This window comes from Pseudorca crassidens, chromosome 4 (genome assembly GCF_039906515.1).
Source record: "Pseudorca crassidens isolate mPseCra1 chromosome 4, mPseCra1.hap1, whole genome shotgun sequence".
NCBI classification, from domain to species: domain Eukaryota; kingdom Metazoa; phylum Chordata; class Mammalia; order Artiodactyla; family Delphinidae; genus Pseudorca; species Pseudorca crassidens.
Genome location: NC_090299.1, coordinates 75,127,002 through 75,144,772, shown reverse-complemented (window position 1 = coordinate 75,144,772; position 17,771 = coordinate 75,127,002). Strand labels below are relative to the sequence as shown.

Here is a 17,771-nt window from a genome sequence, read left to right as displayed (position 1 = left end):
TTTTGGCCACACAGTGCAGCTTGCAGGATCTTAGTTCCCTGACCAGGGATGGAACCTGGGACCCGGGCAGTGGAAGCACAGAGTCCTAACCACTGGAGGACCAGGGAATTCCCCCCAACCTTTTTTTTTTTTTTGCATAACATTTTGAATGTACTTAACGCTAATAAACTGTACACTTAAGAATGGTTAAAATGATACAGAAAATGATACATTATAAATATTTTACCATAATAAAAAATATTTTTAACATTTGAAGGAAAAAAAGCAGAATATTGTAATTCATATATAATGAGCAAATCAAATACTAACATGACCTGTTAGTACAGTGTCCAAACAGAACTCCCTTTCTTCTTTCCCTCCTTTCCTTCCTTCCTTGCCTTCCTCTCTCTTTCTTAAGCTATACCAAACAACAAAACATTCTAAGGAAGACAGATGCATGAGGGAATTATAATGAAAATTTAATTTTAAAAAAATAAATCATATTGCAACAGAGACTGGCAGAATGAGGTAATCCAGAGCAGGGATTATAAAAAACTAGCAGGCAGAACCAAAGACCAGGAGGTATTTCTATCTTCAGTAAAAGTGAAAATGAAGAAAAGACAAAAATGTATATGCAAGCCCCAAATTTGTAAGTCATTTAGTTGTAGAACAACTCCTTGTAATTATCTTAAAGGATGAGTTAAATAATTCAGGTGGGGCCAGTCTCACTGGCTGTGAACTACTAGGCAAGGAGACAAAGCAACAGCCTGGATTCCATGCCAGCGGAGGCCAGGGATCACATCTTACACCATCTCTGAAAGTACAGTCTACCACTACTAGCTTCCCAACACTGCAGACATAATTTGTGGGAAATCAATTTAAAACTCTATGTGAGGGGGATTCCCTGGTGGCACAGTGGTTGGGGGTCCACCTGCCGATGCAGGGGACGCAGGTTCGTGCCCCGGTCTGGGAGGATCCCACGTGCCGCAGAGCGGCTGGGCCCGTGGGCCATGGCCGCTGGGCCTGCGCGTCCAGAGCCTGTGCTCCGCAGAGGGAGGGGCCGCAATGGTGAGAGGCCCACGTACCGCAAAAAGAAAAAAAAAAAAACTCTATGTGAGGAAAAAAAACCCCAACTCTACGTGAATAGTCCTCACTAAATAGTAAGTCCAGATTTCCCAAGCTCATAGCTCATGTTCAACAACAAGCCAGTTTTAAGCATGCTCTTCTGCAGATTACTGCTCAGCTGTTTCACATCTCCAAGAAAAAGGTTTGGGGCCAAAGAAGAATGTTTGTATTCTTCTGCCTTTCACTTGATTTGACAAGAATCATCTATAAAATAAACTTTAAGACCTCAGGAAAGACTCAGCTTATTAAGGATTCTTTTAAAAAATCATGCCACTGTTACGATTATAACTGGCAGAAATGGTCTCCTAAGATGTATTCCAACTCTAATTAAAACAGAGCTTTCCCAGGGCTCCCACTTAATTTTAATTTATATTACAATAGAAGAGCCATTCAATATACTGAACAACCACCCTAAATCTAGTGGCTTAAACAGGAGCATCTTCCCCTTTCATAAGCCATAAGCTTTGAGATGGGTAATGCGCTGAGGGATAACGTGCAGAATTACCCATGCATAGGGCATTTTTCCAAAACACTGAAGAAATTGTTTTCTAAAATGCGATTATGCTGTACTTAGTCGACTATGCTGTACTTTCAAAGATGGAGCACTAAAAAGAGTCTGTCCATCGACAGCCATACCAGTGGACCTAATGGAAACTGTAAGAACAACATCTATTTGGAAACTGACTTTAATCAATATTGAAGAGATTGAACTCCCATAGCTTTTCACTTAATTATACCTATGATTTGAGATCTGGAAGAGATTCCAAAGAGTCCCATGGCTTCTTTCACTTCATCCAAAGTTTTCTGGGCTGCTCTGTGGAAACTTCTCACTCCACTCGCTCAGCTTGACTTTCCTTACAGCACTTATCACGACATGACACCGTGCTATATACTATATACTATATGCTATATACTATATACTGTTTCTTGTCCCTCTCTCCCATCAGAATATCATCTTCACAGCACAGGAGCCCTGGCTGTATGTCTGCTTTTGTATCCCAGCACCAAAAGTAGCACCTAGCACAGACCAGGCCCTTGGTAAGTCCCGTCTTTGTTTACTGATTGACCGGATAACTCTTGCCACACCCTTTTGGGTTTTTTTTGTTTTGTTTTTTTTGTTTTACAGTACGAGGGCCTCTCACTGCTGTGGCCTCTCCCGTTGCGGAGCACAGGCTCCGGACGCGCAGACTCTGCGGCATGTGGGATCTTCCCAGACCGGGACACGAACCGGCGTCCCCTGCATCGGCAGGCGGACTCTCAACCACTGCGCCACCAGGGAAGGCCCACACTTTTGTTTTATACACGAGATTATTCGAGGCCCAGAGGAGTAAAGTGACTTGCCCATGGTCACTAGACTAATTAGAGGGAAAGGTGGCCTCAGAGCCAAGCTTAACTCCCAGTCATCCTTCCAAAGTAGATACAATTATGCCACGCCCTGCTTTTGATAGCTCCTAAAAATTGTCAGTATGCTTCAGCCTTTCAAATCTCTCCAAATTTTGCCTGATCCCCTTCCTCTAGTCTTCTCTCCTGCCACTCCCTACCATGCCTGAATGTTCCTGCCACCTCAGTATACCATGCCCTCATGCTTGCCATATCTTTGCTCACTCTGTTCCCTACCTCTGGAATACCTTTCCATCTCCTCTCGATCTGTCAAAATTCTACCCACCCTTCAAGATCCAGCTCAACTATCACTTCCTCTGTAAGCAACCTCCTTATCTTTCTTCATTCTATCCTCCTTCCCCAGAACAGTCACTCCTTCTTCTGAGTCACCATAGCACTTGGACCTTCTATCACAGCACATTTTACATTCTTGTCTTTCTTCTTTACTAGACTGTGAATTCTTCATTTTTATATTCACTAGTAACTCCACAGTGCCTGGTATGAACAGCTGGATCAGGGAAAGAAGGAGAAATACAGGGGACATATGCTACCTTTCCATATGCAATATGATTCCCAACATGACAACAAGCCTCCCAGCACCCCAACTGACTGTCCCAATGACCCAAATTAAAAAAAAAAAAATCGGTTACAACTAGAAATGGGACGTGACAGCACATGAAATCAACTAGTGAATTGTATGACATAAATCATAATGCATTCATTCATTCTGCAGCAATGTAAAAACGCTACATTCTTTTCTCAAGCTAGAAACTACAAGAAAAGTTCTCATTCAAGTGACCTGTACTTCCCTAATCTTTGTTCTTTTCACGCTATGTCCATGGTGCCCAGCCCACGGTTCGCAGCACTCAACACACGTCTGCTGACGTGAGATAAACTGGATTTACGATGACTCAGGCTGCATGGGATGTGGATGGTCATGGTACTTTTCATTAAGTTTCATACCGCAGGACACAGTTACTTATTTCTGGCCTACTCCAAGGTAAGCATTTAAGACTGCTATCTTGTTTTGTTCCTCCGATCAACTTCGGCTGTTTGCAACAGACAAAAAGCATAGAAAAATGATCTCTTGATATATTTTTATAAGCCACCCTTCTGGAAGTAATTGCCTATCTTCTCTCAACCTCCACACTGCCCCTAGTAAAAGGATAAGTTCGTGCACATTACTAGCTAGTAGGGATGATGAGAGTAATTGAAGTGTAAAGAGGTTGCCTGACAAAGTTGCTGCTCTTGAGTTGTCACTGATAACAAACTGATAGTAACTTACAACTCTGTATGGGCAAGGGGGAGAAAACGACAGACTAGATCTGAGCTGCATAATGAAAACATCTTTAAGATGTTAATCTGAGCTGCCTATGTGGATTAGGAAAACAAAAATCTCAACTAAAAATAACAAATTTGGTCCTGAGGTTTTCTTCCTTTCTATCTTTGCCAATTAAAGACTATTATGTCACAAAATTGACAAGAAGCCCCCACTGGGGGCCACGGCTTTCGCACCACCTGATCCTGGCTATTTCTTCTTTGACTGGAACATCAGTCACATCCATGGTTAAGAGATAGTCACTAACAGCTCATAAGCTCTTCCTGTGGAACACCGGCTAAGCAATCTCTCTTCACTTCAGCTCTCCTCCCTCCAAAAGGAATACAGCCTTTAAATCTTGCTGCTTTGTCCTCAAGCGTCATTCAAAACTGTCTGAAATCTTCACAATGTATATTAAAGTATTCACTCAATTGAGCACCATATTTATTCCAGAGTTACAACTGTTAATGTCTAATAATTTAATGTGCTTTTCTCATAACTAAATAAAGCCATAGGGCTTCTGGCCTATAATAGGAAGGTAGAACTGAGCCTAAAAATCAACACCATAAACAAAACAAAGCCCCCCTCCTACACACGCGCGCGCGCGCGCACACACACACACACGCGCGCACACACACACACACACACACACACACACACACACACACACACACACACACACACACACACACACACACACCCCTGGCATAATACCTAATATGCAGTGACTCAGGCACAGATCTTGCAACATATGATAATTGCCATGCACTAAATGGTCTTTTAATGGTTCAAAGGGTTCCCATCTTCCTGAACACCTAACCTATTAGCAGGGAGAGATTACAGGCAATGGAAAGAACTCAGCTCAGTTACTTAACCTCTGAACTTAGCCTTCTCATCTGTAAAATGAAGGGTTGGTCTAGAACAACACCACCCAATAGAAATATAATGCAAGCCGCATATGTAGCTTTTATTTTTCTAGTAGGTACATTTTAAAAAGTAAAAGAAAAAAAAGGTAAAATTAACTTTAATAATGTTTTAGTCAATCTAACATAGCTAAAACATTATTTCAACATGTTATATTTTTAAATTATCAATGATATATTGTACATTTTTTTATACCAAGAGTTTGAAATCCAGTGTGTATTTCAAACGTAGGGCTCCTCCCAATTTGGACAGGCCACATTTCAAATGCTCAATAACCACATGGGGGACCAGTTACTGTATGAGACAGCACTGGTCTAGATGATCTTGGATATTTCTCTCGACACTAGAAGTAATTTTAATAAAGAGAATAAGAGATTTGGAGATGAAGGTATGCTTAAAAAAAACTATAAGGTGTTTTCCGAATATTCTCAGTCTATTCATTCTCATTCAAAATGGTGTTTTGCTTTTTTTAACTTTTATTTTTTTAATTCAAATGGGGTTGGATTTGTAAACAACTGACTAGGTCGTCTAATCTATTACTGTCAGACTTACCCTGTTCTCACTAACAGAGCCACTGTCCTACAAACCTATAAGGAAAGCTAACATTCAAGACAATGTATAACTGATAAATAAATGAGACTTCTAAAACCTCAGAACTAGAAAAAACAACTGTTAAAATGGGAGTTCAACAGAAATGACAAAGAAAATTATGGGACAACCATGTTATCTTCCACATATTAAGATAATGCCAGGAAACACCAAACGTGCACGTGCTTTTGGAATTGTTTCTCTAATTACTCAACATCCACTGAGGAAGATTCATGCTACTCCTCCCACACCGGTCTTGCTTATTAGTCCCTTTGTGATCAATGATCTGCCTTCGCCAGATGGCTGGTCTGCGTTAAGAGCACAATATGAGATCAGAGAACAAAGCAAAGCTAACTGGCCTTCCCGGGAATTGAACCTGTGACCCTGACCTCATTAACTCTAGAAAACAGTTAACCCATCACAAACATGCCTGGGCAGCTGCATCCTAAGTAGTGCCAAACAAGCCCACTGCATCTGTCACAATAATACTCTGGTAGAGAAAAAGTCACTCTACATCTATTAAGAACTTTTCAAAATGAAGAAAAGCTGGAATGCAATCATTGAGGGCAGCTGGAATTCATCGGCAGTGTCTTACCAGTTCTGCTGAATCCGTCGCAGGCTTCCCTAAGAACTCCAGCAGTGGCCCTGGCCTGAGATCACAAATGGCTTTGACAATGGGGTCCTGATGTTTCCTCTTCCAAAAACCATGATCTTGGGGCCATGGACTTTCCTTTTTTTTCTCCCAAGTTGGGAAAGTGTGGGTTAACAATTACATACAAGAACTTTCACAGATTATTTGTTGAATCCGGCTTATCCCTGATTTAAACAATAACTGAGTTTCTCTGTTGCCCCCGCCTGCTCCCCTTCTCCCCTATTAGTGCCAGCCAATCCCTGACCAGGGGAGTGGAGACAGGCCCGTGGACCTCTGGGTGGCTTATTCCTACTCTCCCTGGTAAAAAGCCCAACACCTTTTTTACAAGTGCTCCCTCCTTTCTTGTTAATGAGAATAATTCTTAGCAGCTGGTATCAGCTCTAAATTCTACTCTAAAAACCTTTCTCTAGTGAGCTGAGTACTTGCTGCCAATTTAAATATTTCCCAAAGTGTTTCAGGGATGCAGCTTCTGTATCTTTTCCTCAAAGACACATTTTTAAAATATTACCAGTTTCAGAAGGAAGTTTATTAAAATTTCCACGCAAGCCTCAAAGAATACTATTTGAAAAATTCTACAAACATCTGGAAGAGCTGGTGAAGATTTTAAAATCTGAAAATATTTCTGCATTTCATTTTTGACATTTTAAATGGAATCATCTTTCCACATGCAAACTCACTAGAATATAAAAGCTATTACGTACAGTTGTTCTATTTGGCTTCTTAAATATTTCTGATAACATGTGACTAAAGCATTCAACATCTCTTAAATGTTTTTACTCGGTTTTTTCATTTCCACAAAGTTACTTAAGATCATTTTTAAATTTATGGATTAATTTAAAATTGTAATCTTGCACTTCTCATGTAACTGTGGAAATCATACATATAAGTAGATCCAAAATATGCCTATGTATCCGCCTCAAAGGCACTAGTACAAGTACATATCTAAATTGACTTTGCTCTTTTTATCTCAAAGAATTTTCACATCAAGAATAAAAGTAGTACAAAATGTAATGGGAACCCAGTTTACTTGCCTGAATGTAAAAACATCACAGTGACCGTTCAATAGCTGTAATGTTTCTTGATGCTCATAAAAACTATACCAATCCACTAGGGTCAAGTGTTAGACAAAAGGAATAAATTAATAAAATAAGCATAAAACATAAGCTTATGACAACTGTACACAATTTCGTCAGGGGCAAAACAAGTTTTTGAGGGCTCATCTAAGGATAAAATCTGATGTCCAACAATAAATGAAACAATATACTCACTTTTATCTAATCTTAACAGAAAATGATGGTTTATGAAAAATATGTGGTTTCACATAAACCATGAAACTGCTGATCTTTGTCTAATATAGCATCATGATCTACACAAACTCTGATTTTTAAAAATCGTCAGTTTTGAAAATACCAACCTTAATTCAACAAATAAACTAGTTAAACATACCGGTGAAAGTTCAAAGCTCCATACACACGGAAGCTATAATGCAAAAGCAAAAGCGTATTTATATATCTTTAAGCACCTGGTATTTATCTTATTTATAAGATACACTCCTACGCGTTCAACCAGACACTGAAAAAGGCTGAATCTGTCAGACCTAAGTGTGAAAGAAACAGTGAAATTTGCCTTTCCATTGTCATGTAAAATTATCTATTTGTGTTTCAAAGTACTCTTTATAAAATATATTGCCTAAATTCTTTCTCACAATATTTTTTTCACAATATTTTTAAAAGGGGAGGAAAGTCCCAGAACTACCAAAAACTTAAAATTAAAACACTGCTAAAAATTTAAGAAACATTTGCAAGGAAGTGAAAAACAAAAAACAGTACAGTTAGTGGTGGTTTCTTACAAGTACTTTACAAAATAAATACTTTCACTGCCTGGTGAGTTTGAAACAAATCAATACACTATAAAGTATTCTTGTAGCTCTTAAGTCTTCATTTTGTGCCTTAACAAAAGCCGACATTCATTTGTAATGAAATCTTTTTACAGTGACACAGCTATTTCATGTCTCTTCTGAATATGTATTAAACCTTTGGGTACACAATAAAACTGACCAATTGAGTGACTCTGTCATAAAAACCTGAGAAATTATTCCAAAATGTTTACATCAAACACCAGCCAAAGTCAAAATGAAGTACTAGTCTATGCAGTATACTTTCTTACTTTACTAACTTGAAGATTTTCTTCAAACGGGTCCTTTCAAAGGAAACTACAAAAGATGCACCACAACCGGTAAGTTCTCAATATTACCATTCAAATTTATGCAAAAGAAGGAATGATATGTCTTCAGAAATCACTGTGAGAGAACCTCAGAACACAGTGTTGAGGCTGAAAGAGCATAGAGCTTTGGGGTCAAACAGAACAATTCTTGCTTCAACTCTCACTAACTTTGTGACCTTGTGCAAGTTCCTAAAACCACTTTGAGTCTTAATTTCAATTACCAAATGGAAACAGAAGACCTTCTTACAAGGCTGTCATGAGCACTAAATTAGATAACATACAAAAATAGACTGCTTAGCACCGTACCTAGATGGTAATAAATACTCAATATGTGGTTATAATTACTAAGAATGTTTAAAAACCTATTTTCAGTGTAATTTAATATTCAAATTCCAAAAGATGCTGTAAATCATTAGAGGGAAAAACAAAGATTCAATAACAGATTTTTCTTTAAGGCACTCATTAACCTGATTATCCTTTACATTAGTGCTTTTCAAATTGCAGGTCCTGGTGCATTAACGGGATATGAAATTATTTAGTGTATCTCAACCAGCATTTCTAAATAAAACAGAATGAAAAATATAAGAATGCATTGCACATAGGAAGTCTGAGCACTGATTAATGAATTTTTTTAAATTAAACACACTTGTAATGTATCTGTATGCTGGATGGCAAAGTAAAACTCATCTCTTATTGTGCCCCCCAAAAAAGTTTAAAAGCCACTGCTTCGTTACAATAATGAGAATAAAAGTAATTAGCTGACACTGAATGCTTAGTTTCTACTAGACACTGTGCTAAGCATTATGCTAAGCACATTGTTTCATTTGATCCTCCCCCAAATCCTGTAAGGTAGGTAGGTACTATTACTTTCACCATTTTACAGATGAGAAAACTGAGACTTAGAGAGATTAAGTCACTTGCCAAAGATGCAGAACTAGTGGCTGGTAAATCCAGAGTTCAAGTTTAGTCACCTGTCTCCAGAACTCGCACATTTAACCACTTCACTAAGTAGTGGGTTATAAGATATAACTTTTCCTTATGTAAAAGTTATTCAAAAGGTAGACTTTAATAAGGCCTAATTCAAGAGAGATTTCTGGAGGTGCAGCGTATCTTGGAGAAGACAGTGTGATTCAGAGATGAAAGCACCAGGCGTGAGGTCGAGCTTCTGTCCCTGGCATTGTTGCTTCAGTGGCGAGGAGTTGGCAAGTCATTTAATCTCGCTGTGTCTGGATTTCCTCACCTACAAAACGGGAATGATAGTATCTGCCCTGCCTCCCCACAGGCCATTGTGAGAAAGTATTTGTACATATAACAAGTGAAATGTTCTATTGTGCTACTCAGTTACATGAGATGATCATTAACATGACCCAAGGGGCCCCAGTCTTCATAGAAACATACATCACACATGATCAAAAAAGGAAGGTCACCAGGCTTTTATTATAAACTGTGTGTGGAAACAGTCTGTACAGTTCTTGGCACACAGTAGGACTTCAGTAAATGTTCATTAAACTAAAAGAAGTAAACCAATTCGATCTGTATGCATATTTTATCCATTTGCATTTTATTTTTCATTAATTCATTCTTTCTGCAACTATTTATTGAACACTTAGTATATACCAGACTGTCCCTTACCCTGGAGAAGTTCATATTAATTTCAAGTAATTTTCCCAAAATTGTGTAAGAGAAAACTGTAAAATACAGCTTCTTCACCTAGCTGTATAATATAATAACTTATATTTATTACAGTGCTTTACAGTTTTTGGAAAGAACCATGTGGAAGCTTTTGTTTCTCACACCAATTGCCTAAGTGTGTCAAGTCAGTATTATTATCTTCCTGACTCCAAATTCAGTGCTAAATGACTGCTAAGTCTTTAAAGTGAAAGTTTCCCCATTTCTGAATATTGGATTTGAAGAAGCTACCTTTTAATTCTGGAAAGGGGCAATCTAGTAGCCTGATTTTCCTCCCTTCACATGTCTGAGCTGAAGTAACGCAACCATATCGCCTACATAAGATGCATTTTTCAAAATGTTTCTTAAAAAACCTGCCTTTGAAATCTTTTTTTCTTACAGTTAATTTTCTGTTGAATATATTGAACTAGGATTCAGTTTTCTCATAGCATAAAGGAGGGAGTAGTGGAAGTGTCTTTCCTTTGTTGACTTTTTAAAATTACTCAAAATTGTTGTTTTCAGATTCCTGAGTCACATACACCACCAAATAATTGTTAGCCTTTTTATATATAATTCAACAACTACTACAGGTGATTTTTACAGGGAAACGATGATTTAATGACAACTTGATGAACTGAAAATTTGCTACATGATACTAAGAAGCCTTTACTAAAATTGCCTTATCCTTTGTATTCTAACCACTCCCTCTCCATCACCACCACCCCCAACACACACGCACTCCCTCACCTACACCAGATCAGTTTCCGGGCCATTATTCTTAAAACCATATTAAAATTTCACAACACACGGTGGTAGTTACTAGGTTTTCTGCCCCCTGCCACCCCGCCCATTCACTGAATCACTGTGTCTTTAAATATATATATTTTCTCTGAAAATGCAAAATTCAGAAGATGATTACGATGCCTCTATTCTGAGACTATCTCAAATGTAGCCGTCTGCCCTTCTGTTTACTGATAAGCCGGAATAAAAGCCATACCCCACCCACCGTCTCGGTAGGGTTAGGAGGTCCAATCTCGCCACTACAGAGCTCTGCAAGAAAGGAGGGTTATAGAACCAGAAAAACCTCTGGGAGGAGATAAGGAAAACACATTTTACACCACTGGCAGCGTGCAGTCTCCCGATTCCAGCCCTTGTAAACAGGGAAAACCTTTGTCTTGCCTCAGCCATCAAACTGGTGGCTCATCAGAATTGGAGCAACAAGAGTTCGTGCGAAATGGCTCGGCAGAGGTTAAACAAAGCAATGCAGTTCAGGCCCGGGGAGAGGGCTGAGCCAGGTCAGCGTCCGAGATCCCAGACGGCGAGGTCTCGCTTTGACCCCCGCCACAGTCGGGACCCGAGCCGGGGACCCCGGGACAGGCTGCTGCGGCGCGGGAAGGACAGAGGGAATTAGAAGGTCCCACGCTCTCTGCAAGTTCCCGGGGGCACAGCCGGTCCGCAGGTTCCTCGGGTGGGATCTAAAGCGGCGCACACCACGAGCGGGTGCCTCAGGGAGGGTCCGCGCACAACGCGCGGGGACACCGCCCCAAAGTCCACGGCCCGCCACGCCGAGCCCACGCCCCCAGGGCAAAGGCAAGGTCGGGGACCCCGGGACGCCGCGGGGGCCTGGCCCGCGGGTCGCGAGGGGAAGGGAGAAGCCCGCCCGCTGCACCCATTGTCTGGCTCTGGCCGCGGGCCGGGAAGGCGCTCACCTGAGGTCCCCGCCTGGAGCCGGGTCTGGCAGAGGGGCTGGACGGCGACGGGCGGTCCCGCGCGGGCGGCGGGCGCGGATGCACAGCCCGCGGCGCTGCCGCAGCACCAGCAGACTCCTCAGCAGCACCGGCAGCGCACCCGCCTCTCAGGCGGCCGCGGCCTCCATTGCTCTCCCCGCCGCCGCCAGCGCGCGGCACTGCGCTCCCGGCCCCGCGCGGCGTGGTCACATGCTCCGCCCGCGCCTCGGGCGCTCGGACCCGCGCCGCGGCCCCGCCTGGCTTCGCGCGTGGACCGCCGGGCCCTGCTGCGGGGCGCGGGGAGCCCCGAGTTCCCTTTCGCGCCCTCCAGGAAAGACAGGAGCCGGACGGCTCCCTTCCCGGGGAAGTACGGGGGGGGGCCCAAAAACCGGAGCCAGGCACAGGGAAGGGCGTGGGATTGGTCAGTGCCCTCCCTACCACTGCAGGGATGTCCCGGCTGAACCCGTGGCGTCGGAGGTTACTGTGGTGAGCTCCCAGGGAGGCTCACGTGGGGCAAGAACCGGGGACCGTAAGTCACCACCCCACGGGATGCAAGTCTGGCCCCTGGTACCTGGATGAGTCAGAGACTCACGGGAACGACCTGGACTCCAGAAGGAGTTGCGCCCTGCAGAGCCCAGACAGTGAGAAATGGCAGTGGACTCCTGAAAGTCAAGTTGAAAGATGCTACACAAATAGAAAGGCTCAAAATTGCTTTGCTGAGTCGCTGTACGTCTGAACAGACTGACACTGACATTGGGCATTATTATCCCTAGCCATAATTAAATATTGACTTTGATATTTTAAGAAAACTATTTATCTTTTCCTTTTTTGGCCTAACTGGAAACACCAAGGTTTTTTCTCCATATGTTTTGCTATGACTATTTCGATGGAACTTGGAAATCCGTTTCTAGTGATCTTTTCCTTCAGTATGCATGCAAAGATGCTAAAAACAATTTTGTATCATTATTAATCAAGAAGTTGAAAACAAAGCAAAAAAAACAATTTCTGTGACAAAAGATGCAGAAGATGAGGGGTAAACTTAATAGGTGCTCCATCTTGAGTTGCATGTCCCAATGCCAAAACCAGGGCTACTAATTTAAATGCAGGTGCCTGACTTACAAGAGCAACTTTGATAGTGGGAGAATAGTGCATATTGCCTTATCCAACTGAGTTTTTCTAGATAAACAATTAACTACAGAATATGGTTGTGTATTTTTGTAAATATAGATATCATTGTTCAGTGTCTGCATATTCTAAATGATGTCTGCTTTATTCCAAATAAGCATAATGAAGAGTTGTATAAAGGCTTGAGCAAGTTCTCTTTGATTTGATCTAGTAGCACTAGAAGTTCTCAGAAGCCAAAAATTAAATCTGTGTAGAACATATAACTGGGGTCTTTTTCTTGACATATTATAGTCTTGCCAAGGACATGAATACACACACTATAAATATTCAAATTTACATAAATCAAGTGTAGGTCTACTGTCTTTTAATTTTGCAGGGCAAGGAATACCAAATTATACACCCTTAAAATATTGAAAGAGTTCTAGAGGATTTATGCTTATGTTAGAGTTCTCTAGCTCTAATGGACTTTTTGTCTCATGGGCCTCAGAAATCAGCAGCAATCAGGCACCACTTTTGACAGGTGCTGTTTTTTCCCTCACTTTTCAAACACATTGGTTCCTAGTTACTACATTCAGGGCTATAATAACAATGTGGCACATCAAACCAGGTATCAGTCCACTATTCCACTTTTGACATGTAAGACATGGATTTTCAGAGACCATAATACAATACAAAAGAAAGATGCAGAACATTAAGAATTTTTAAAATATTTAACCATTTAACTGCTGTATTAGAGGATACAGGTTAAAGGATATAAGAAAGAAATTATATATTTAAACCAACCGTTCTCAATTGTGAGTGATTTTTCCTCTAGGAAACATTTGGCAGTTTCTGGAGACATCTTTAGTTGTCACAACTGGTTGGTAGGTGCTACTATGAGCATCTAGTGGGTAGAGGCCAGAGATGCTGCCAAACATTCTACAATGCACAGGACTACCTCCACAACCAAGAATTATCTAACCTAAAATGTCAACAGTGCCAAGGCTGAGAAACCCTGAATTAGATCATGGACTTCCAAAACCTCAGGATACTATACTCCACCATGTCTGCTTAACATCCCTTTCCCTGTGTATTCACATGGAATTTTCTTAGTGCTCAGGAAAGGAGTACAATAGTAAAATCTTTCACTGGGAGGAGAGACCAATGAACTGAATAGGACAAAAAGTAATGGTGCAAATAAAAGTTATATAGGTAATAAATAAATAAAGATAGGAAAAAGCTAAAGTAGTGGAAATACTGTGGTGTAGGAAGTATCGTGATTGTCCCTTGCAACTTCTTCAGAACCTTGTTGTGTTCCCAACAGCCTTAACCTCCAAAGTGAGAAAATTGAAGTATGACATCATTTTGCAAATTTCTGTTAGTCAAGGATAAGGTTAGTAATTCCCTTCTGACCACTCCAGGGGATGGGCTGTTGTGAATATTCAGAGTTCAAGGTGAGTGAGGTGGACTTATTTAAAAGACTCAAAGGGCAGGCAGTGGCTCTTGGGATGGGGTGACACTCGGAATAACACCTACCCTATCCATAGTACTGGCTCTGTGTTCTGTGCATGGGATAATTCACTTAATTTCAGACGTTTCTTCAGGTCTGTAAAATGGGGATAATTGTTGCATGTTACATATCTTACATCTAAATTACAAAGTTATTCCTGTGATAAACCATAATGGAAAAGAATATGAAAAAGAATGTATATACATGTATAACTGAATCACTTTGCCATACAGTAGAAATTAAAACATTGTAAATCAAATATATTTCAATAAAATAAATTTTAAAAAATAAATTACAAAGTTATAATGGTGTCTAAAAATAAAGTAACAGCAAAGTATACTAGGCAAACACTAACAAAAAGAAAGCACATGGAGACAACTGGATATTAGTATGCAAAAGAATGAAACACCATCTCACACCATATACAAAAATTAATTCAAAATAGATCATAGACCTAAAAGCAAAAGCTAAAACTGTAAAACTCTTCAAACAAAACATAGGAGTAAATCTTCACATCCTTGGCTTAGACAATGGTTTCTTAGCTACAACACCAAAAGCACAAGCAACTAAAGAAAAAATAAATAAAACAAGACTACATCAAAATTCAAAGCTTTTGTGCTGCAAATAATATCATCAAGAGAGTGGGACTTCCCTGGCGGTGCAGTGGTTGGGAGTCCACCTGCCAATGCAGGGGACACGGGTTCGAGCCCTGGCCCAGGAGGATCCCACATGCCGCGGAGCAGCTGGGCCCGTGCGCCACAGCTACTGAGCCTGTGTGCTGCAACTGCTGAGGCCCGCACGCCTGGAGCCTGTGCTCCGCAACGAGGAGTGGCCCTGGCTCACCGCAACTAGAGAAAAGCCAGTGCACAGCAATGAAGACCCAATGCAGCCAAAAATAAATTTAAAAAAAAAAAAGTGAAAATATGACCCACAGGGCGGGAAGATATATAGGTTTCCCCTGCTATCTGAAAGCAGAGCATTCTTATGAAGACTTTCATAATCCAAAGTGGTGTAAAGCAAAGAAGCAATTACCTTAGGACACAGCTTGCTAACAGATGCACAAAATAAATCAGGGTAAAGCACTTAGACAATAAGGTCCTCCCGTATAGCACAGAGAATTATATTCAATATCCTATGACAAAACATAATGGAAAAGAATATAAAAAAAGAATGTATACATATGTATAACTGAATCACTTTGCTGTACAGCAGTAATCAACACAACATTGTAAATCAACTATACTTCAATAAAAAAATAATAACACAATTTTAAAAAGATAAGGCACAGATACATACAGACACAGTTCAAACTATGGCAGCTTGATGCTGAGATGCTAAGTGTAGTTTCTGGGGAAAGAGCTTGGCAGTACCACTCTCACTGCTTGGGATGCACATCTTCTCTATAACAGCTTGCTGTAGAACGCTGACCACTATTTTTGCTTTTTGACTTTTTCTGTAAAGAGAAAATCCTCTTTGGATTTCTTTCAGTTAGCAAAAACAGGTACTAATACAACGAAGCGGCATAAAGCAAACTTTTGAAAATCCGGGGATACCTGTATTTGCAAATCATATATGTATCTGATAAGGGACTTGTAGGCAAAATATATAAAGAACTTGTACAACTCAATAGTTTAAAAGAGAAATATCCGAATTTTTAAATGGGCAAAGGATCTCAACAGACATTTCTCTAGTAAAGATATACAAACGGCCAATAAGCAAATGAAAAGATGCTCAACACCATTAACCATCGGGGAAATGCAAATCAAAGCCACAATGAAATACCACTTTACACCCACTAGGATAGCAATAATTTAAAAGATAGATAATAACAATTGTTGGTGAGGATGTAGGAACATTCAACCCTCACACATTGCTGGTAGTAATGTAAAATGGTGCAGCCACTTTGGGAAATAGTTGGCAGTTCTGAAATATGTTAAGTATGGAGTTACCTACCATATGACCCAGAAATTCCACTCCTAGGTACACACCTAAGAGAAATGAAAGATATGTGGCACAAACAATGTACATGAATGTTTATGGTAGCGTTACTTATAATGGCCAAAAGTGGAAATAATCAAAATGTCCATCGACTCATGAATGGATTAAACAAAAGGTGGTATTATCCATACAGTGGAATATTTGGCAATAAAAAAGGAATGAAATACTGATACATGCTACCACACGGATGAACCTTGAAAACGTTATGCTAAATGGAAGAAGCTAGGCACAAAAGACCATATATCACATGATTCCATTTATATCAAATGTCCAGACAGGCAAATCTATAGAGACAGTAGGAGATTCATGGCTGGGGCGAGGGGGAGTGGGGAGAATGTAGAGTGACTCTTAATAGGTATGAGGTTTCTTTTTAGGATGATGAAAATATTCTAAAATTGGTTGTGGTAATGGTTGTACAATGCTGTGAACGTACTAAAAATCATCAAATCATACAATTTAAATGGGTGCATTTTATGGAGATATATAAAGTATATCTCAATAAAGCTGTTCAAAAAAGAGTAGAAAGCATAAGCAGCAATATTAATATTTGATAAGAGATTTTAAGGTAAAAAGTATCAAATGCTAAAAGGTACAAGCCAACAACAAAAAAACAGTCTTGAAAATTTACGTATCTAACAATAGAAATTTTGAATTATTTAAGCCAAAAACGGAAATAAAAGGAAAGGTTAAAAATCTGCTGTCATAGTGGGAGAGCTTTCAACTTTTCTTAGAAATTGACACATCACATAAACAAAGATAACTACACAGAAAATTAACAAGCTTGATTTAAAAGATGCCAAGAAATGTGTATCCAACAGAAAACATGCACATTCCGTACAGCACCATGCGGCACAGTCACAAAACTTTACCAAGTCTTAGCGCCACACACCCCCAAAAGCTCAATAAATTAAAAAAAAAAAAATCCTTGCAGACCACATTCTGTGATTAAAATTCAGTACATTACAAAGTTGTAAAAAGATCCTATGTCCTATGTGAAAAATTTAAACTTCCTTTTAAATAACTCATGTTAAAAATAGGGTGGTTCACCAGAACCTCTCTGGTTCACCCTACAGTCCCAGCTTACACTTATTGTCTGGACATAATATGCATATTTTACTCACGAAAGTATCCCAGTTTGGATGGTGAATTATATAGTGACCCCAGTTAATGAATAATCCAGAACAGAAAAAGGAATCTATTTAGAAAGCAATGACAAAATACCTTTGGGGGTACAGCCCAAGGTTCTTAGAGGAAATTTAAGAAAGATTAAAAGTAAACTAAGTATATAACTCAAGAATGAAAACACATAAAGGCAAAGAAAGCAGAAAAGAGGAAATGAAAGCAGAAGTAATGAAATAAAAACAAACAGTAGATGTGATCAGCAAAATAAAATGTTGATTCTTAGGAAAAGGTCAGTCAGTGAAGAGACACAAAAAATAAGCGTTTCACAAGAGAAACAATTAAGGTATGGATTTTTTAAAATCTAGATGAAATAGATTTTCCAGAAAAACTGAATTTCCAAAAGTGACTTAAGAAGGGGAAGAAAATCAGAATAGATGAATATTATAGGAGAAA

General features: G+C 39.9%; 1 protein-coding gene across 2 annotated transcripts in view; it reads right to left on the bottom strand.

Moving 5' to 3' along the window:
• Window positions 1–11,935, bottom strand: part of CRACD (capping protein inhibiting regulator of actin dynamics) — a 314,918-nt gene extending 302,983 nt beyond the window's left edge. The window contains exon 1 of one of the 2 annotated variants that reach the window (XM_067736077.1): window positions 11,567–11,935. The gene's annotated coding sequence lies outside the window, so the exon portion shown is untranslated. The remainder of the gene's footprint in view (window positions 1–11,566) is intronic. The other variant, XM_067736076.1, reaches the window with a different exon arrangement.
• Window positions 11,936–17,771: the final 5,836 nt, after the last annotated feature.